Source organism: Dermacentor silvarum, chromosome 7 (genome assembly GCF_013339745.2).
Source record: "Dermacentor silvarum isolate Dsil-2018 chromosome 7, BIME_Dsil_1.4, whole genome shotgun sequence".
In the NCBI taxonomy this organism is placed as follows: domain Eukaryota; kingdom Metazoa; phylum Arthropoda; class Arachnida; order Ixodida; family Ixodidae; genus Dermacentor; species Dermacentor silvarum.
Window position 1 is genome coordinate 142,166,267 of NC_051160.1, and position 6,000 is coordinate 142,172,266.

Below are 6,000 nucleotides of genomic sequence, written 5' to 3' on the forward strand. Positions count from 1 at the left end.
ATTATGTATTTCCAATTATGACTATTAAGATATGATAGGTCTAAATAGTTATTTGAACTATAACGGATGACAATTATATATGATCCGGTGGTTCTCGTTTATTTAGTGACCAAAGGGACCATGGCCTTATGATCGCTACGGTGCACCGCCATAGGGTGGACGGCAAAGGTGGGCCCGTTCTTCATAAGCACATCACCAAGGCCGCGCGCGTTCGATGCGAACGCGGGCAATGATGCCGCCGCCGTCGACAACAGTTGTGTTCGTTGTTTGTGTGACCGCACACAACTGCTGTCAAAACTCTGGCTACGTGAGAGAACGGCTTAACGCCGTTGTCGGCACTGTTAGAGGAGAGGCGGGCAAGAGCCCAGTGAGAGTCGGTGGCACAGGCGCCAGAGGCCGGCAGGGCTGCGCGCATGCGCCGCAGTGAGAGAGCGGGCACGCACACGCACAGTCTAGGGTGCCTCGATGCCCTCCTCGCCCACCGCTCCACTTCCACTGGGAAGTCGCGTTTGCTCTCCACCGTGCGTTCGCTCCCCGTGAAAGCGCGCGTCCCTCGCCCTCGCGCGCTGTCACTTCGCACATACAGCATACGGCCAATGAGTTTTTTTTTTTCTATTGCCGGATGCGACCATCGAAGAGTGAGCCCTTAACAGCTTCGCTGTAAAAAAGGTGTCCCTCCCATAATAGAAAATTATGCTGTTGTGCTTCTTTGCCTTAGCTGAACATTTGACTTCTTTCAAATAAATATATTGCAAGGCCCATAATTAACTCACGCTTTCCAAACTTTACCCGAACCTCACTAACGAGATGCCTTCTGCTATCTCGAAATATGTTTAGTTCACCGACGAGACGAGGGAAACCTACTTACTGGGCACCTCGTATTGTGTGATTATACGCAGGAACTAGCAACCTACATTCTTCAATGTTTCCGTGCTTATCACCCATGGCGTTTGTATGTGAGGAATGATGTGCGGGAAAAGGTAGCAGCGTTAAGTTTGTTTAGGCTCTAAATGTATGATTGTTAAGCGCTCGTTTTATACGTGTTAGACGCGTTATAATAAAATACAAAGCTTCCTCGCTATACGATGAGCACAGCTGGCAGCAATTTATCATTTCCCTTTCGCTGTGCAATAAATTGATTGGTCTTGTCAATGCATCGGCCTCGTCTAACTGAATCGAATATAACATTTACGTTGACTAAATAACACTCTCGTCAGACTGTGCAGATGAAGTAAGCTTTCTGGTCCGCGCAACGTGCCTTCTGCACTGACGGCTGCATAGTGCAATTTGAGGGCTCACTTCTGCTGGCTTCGCGGACCCATACAGCTGCGAGATGGAGTTTCTCAAATGACTCGCTGAACTCGCATTTATGTAAAGGGTAAAATGTCCTATTAAGAGAGTTGATTCGGCCCTCACCCAGGAGGTGCATGGCCATAACCACTTACTCAAGGTTTGAAGGACTTGTTGTAAGCCCAATAAGTTTTCTCGCGCATTTAGAAGTCACGCTACCAGTGGCCACTATCAATCAAGGAGCGACCTCAAGCGACTGATTTACACATCTCATTTACCTTCCAATCGCGATTCCGGAATGTGTCGGTGTTGTCCCCGCTTGCACATTCCTACTTACGTTAGCACTACGGTAGTTTGGATATTCTTGATTAGGCAGCATAAATAGAGAAAACAAAGAACTTCGATCGCCTCAAGTGGGAAAAGATTTTCTCCCCATAGCGAAGCCGTTAATGCTACTAAAACAGCTCTTGGCGGCCGAAAAAGCGCTTACAAAAAATGCGCGGGAAAAAAGAGCGAAAAAGTAAACGAATCGTTTCCACCAAGTGCAAGCTAACTGGAAGTCGAATCGGAACGGGCTTTGAAAGAGTACAGACGTTACAAAGTAGCGGTGCACGAATGTTCAAAACTTTCGAATAACGAATCGAATCGTGTTGTATTCTATTCAGTCTTCGAATCTAATAGTCACTATTCGTAAATGCGATTATTTTTCGAATACTTGAATATTTCCGAACGTCAACTGCACTCAATTAAAGATAAAATTGCAGCAAAAGTATGGTAAATTTTCACCCCCGTGGGCGCAGTATAGACATAAAACATAAGAACTTGCGTAGTAGAGCAGGCTACGTCGCTTAGGTAGCCGTACTTTGAAAGCTATAGAGCGACCATTTCTAATTGAAGAGCCCTATGTATGTGAAGATGCTACTTGTTTGCTCCTAATGCTCCATTTGGGCTTTTAATAAACAACACTTCATTACGTGCAATGTAATGACACAAACTTTCATACCTTAAGATTACTAGGATATGAACATTGGTTTTATAATAATTTTGATAACTGCTGCTCATTATTCGAACGATTAGAAAACTATTTGATATATGAATCCATTCAATTCGCTTCTGACATCACTCGATTCGTATTCGATTTGTCGCACAAGTCACTATTCGCACACTTCGCACACTCGTATTACAAAGAGGGCTAACCGGGCTAGCTACAGAAAATTAACAAAATAGCCATAAAGTAGCGATCTGCAGACTTTACAAGGAAACCGGGTCAATCACGCTGTGAAAATAAAGTTCGTATTGGAATGAATGAATTAATGAATGAATGAAGCATTTTTAACATAGAGTTGGCTTTATGGCCCAAGTGTGGCTCTGTGGAATAAAAATTTCTGCTAAAACGAGGACAGCACAGCATCTATGGGTAAAGCTTGAAGCATTTGCATCAAAGCAGAGCGGCACCAATGTTTGACAAAACTTCTAGAGCACATTACAATTTATTAAAATTCACTAAAAAATACTGTAATTAGGGGGCAGCGAATATACTTCAGCCATAACACTGCAGAGGGATTGCTGAATGCCTCAAAACGCAGATGTGAGCTTTAGAATTGATTTACAAAATTTTGCTGATTTATTCAGCGTATCAATCCGAGCGAGGTGCACACAGTATCGGCGGACTGGAGATCACGTGAGCAATTAACACGTCCAATGGATGAGCATCACGGGAAAAAATAACTGTTAGATGAGGTGGTCGTATTGAGCGGGAAAGGGCGATGTCTTAAATGGGGGTCTTTGTTCGGTTATTCTGCATTGACGCTTAAATCAGCTGAAACATTTTAGCTCGCACTTGCGGCCATCGTTCCTGTGGACTGCTCTTGGGATCACAGAAAAAGTTGAAGTTCACAAGCAAAGAATTAAAGAACTAACTGACCGTCTGGAAACCAAACTAAGCGTGAGGAGTGGTAACTACAAACATAACACACATAATACGAAACAAAACCACTCGGCTTTGGCTGTGGTTTTGCAAAGTTGAGCAACCACACTGTGTAACACAACGGACATTTGCGCGCTCTAGGTGCCTAATTGTTTTCAACACCAAGTATGCCTTGGGTGCAATAAAAACACGATATTTTATTCCGAGGCCCGTCGAAAAATCTGTGCTGTTTGTACGGCGCACATTACAAACGCGCGTCCACACGTACAGCCAGCAAACCAATTATTGGAAACTTACAGAACCGCCTGCCTGCGATATCTGTCCTACTAGATGCTCAATTTTCATAATAGTTTCTTGGTCAGCGACTGTATTAGCTGCATAAATAGGAACGCTAACGAAGGATTACAAACGATAATGCGTCGTCAGTGTGATTGTCATTGACGTAATATCAATTTATCAATGTATTGTAGTAGTGCACCAAGTTGGGCTAGTTGGTTGAAGTTCATATTAGAAAGATTTTAACTGCGCTATGAACAGGGACAAAGGAGGACGAAAAAGACAACACGTGCGCACGTGTTGTATTTGTCGTCCTCCTTTGTCCCTGTTCATAGCGCAGTTAAAATCTTTCTAATATTATCAATATATCGCCGAAGCTCGGGTCCGGAGCTTCGGTGCTATAAGGCGTTAAGCGACTTTTTTACAACCAGAGCTACACATTGCGCACTTATTGAAATGAGCCACGGTAGGGGCTACTAGTGGGTTCCACTTTCCGGCGTTTTGACATTTAGGTGTCAAGTTTTATTTCTGGTAGGCTTTAGGTATTCTACACTCTTTGTCGAAAGGATATGAGCTCCGTTTCCTGCAAATTTGAGGGTGACTACAGGCTATGCAAAGGATTTCGTATGCATTTTGCAGACCGAAAGGAATGAAAATACTCTCCTGATCACCATCCAAAAATCTGGAGTTTCAGGAGCGGCACGGGAGTTGCATCGCGCAGCCGAACGACAAATATGGTGAAGGCGGGGAGGAGTGCGTATACCTTTGACGAAGGCTATACATCTGTGGTCGAGCTAAATCCTCCGGCTATACCATCCTCCCTAAAGGCATAGTCGCTTGTCTATTTGAGCATAATGATCGCCTGGCGTTAGCGTTATTAAGCACGTTGTGCACGATATGTGCAAGGCCTCAAAGTGAATACTTGCGCTTCGAAAGTTACAGGCTGGGACGGTACCACATAGCTGCATTCAACAGGAAGCCTTACTGAATTTACACTAAGAAATTACAATTTTGGCATCGACAGGCTGAGCAAAAAATCTGCACTTACCACACCTGCAGAGTCGCTGTGCCATGATGATATCTTTTGTTTGAGGGCTAGCCTAGCCTGCAATAATGGAATCAAGAAACACCGAGAAACCATGCATGTTCAGGAGTTGGTGACAATAAGCGCCCCCCCCCCCCAACAAAAACAGTAACTTAGCAAAAACCGACTGACGATCAGTGACTCATCTAGCTTGCATGAGCTAATCAGATTTTACAATATCTATTGCAGTGCAGCATTTCGCCAATCCCTTGTGCTGCAATGCTGTCTGCATCGCCAATCGAAAGCATGCACTGAAGGGGCGCCGACGACTTCTTTGCAAGCCGCATAATTTATGGCCAGTGCATTCACAAGAAACGAGTGTTATACCGAACCTACAATGATCACAGATAGGTGCCCCATATTCAAATTTGGTTTTGAGGCGAAAGCCTCAAAATTTAATTTAATAATCAGATTTTTCTAAGCTGAACAAGTTTGGGATTGCTCCCGTGATTGCAATGTCACGTGTTTGGCTTCAGTGTCCGAATCACGGTGGCAAGACGGGCATAGCCATCCGTACACAGATATCTCAGGGAAGGCAGAAAAAACGTGAGATACCCAACATTCTTCCACAGTTTTCTACTATGGCTTCTCTAACAGCGTGGCATATGAGCAAAACAACGTCACTTCTGCACTCTCCTGTTTCGGACGAGGCTGAAGCAGTCAATTACCGATTGCTTCTTGTATTGGTAGCCTTTACTCGCAGATGGCAGCAGAGATGTCAGTACTTCAAATCACTGGTACAGCGTGTCCACTGCAGCACAGTCAAGTGTTGCTGCGGCATAATGTTCCCGCCCTACTCTTAGATTCAAGTTTATAGTGGAATATATAGTGAGAAGACAAGGACCGCTCCCGAGAACCTTTGGCCACACGGCAGCATTGCAGGCGAAGACCCGACAGCTGTGCTTCCGAACACGCTGCTCAATTGTGTTTTTTCAGCTGCCGGTCTTCGTAGCCGTATCGTTTTCGACAAGAAAGCTGTGCACAGCTGCATTCAAATATGCATGTACGCTATGCAGGTTTGCTTTCGCAATTTTTAAGCGTACGTTCTTTAGAAAATTATCATGAAGAGAGCAAAAAGAATAGGCATTGTTCCTGCTTGACGTGTGCAATGCACACGTTAGCGGCCTGTTTTGGTCCAAAATCCGACGCAGAACCTGTTACACCACCCAATAATATGCAATGCTATGAGCATCGACAGTAAAAAAATGCACCTGTATAATATGCTGTTACTACGCAGATTGCTCTTGGGTATGAGATCGCTCATGAAAAGAAGAAAGAGATGGCAAGTGACGAGGGCCATTTATGGGAGGTTTGGCAGTCGTTAAATAAGTCCCTTTAGCCTGCATGCGTACCACTACAAGGTAATAGCAACCATTGTGATAAGGTCATTGTGTCCCTTGGATTCCCTCGTCAAGAATGTTCT

General features: G+C 44.5%; 1 protein-coding gene across 1 annotated transcript in view; it reads right to left on the minus strand.

The window, feature by feature from the left end:
* LOC119458497 (phospholipase A1) overlaps nt 1-5,491 on the minus strand; it is a 104,942-nt gene extending 99,451 nt beyond the window's left edge. Inside the window, exons 1-2 of the mRNA XM_037720334.2 lie at nt 5,246-5,491; nt 4,542-4,598 (exon numbers count right to left, since the gene is read on the minus strand). The gene's annotated coding sequence lies outside the window, so the exon portion shown is untranslated. The remainder of the gene's footprint in view (nt 1-4,541; nt 4,599-5,245) is intronic.
* Between the last annotated feature and the right edge of the window lie 509 nt (nt 5,492-6,000).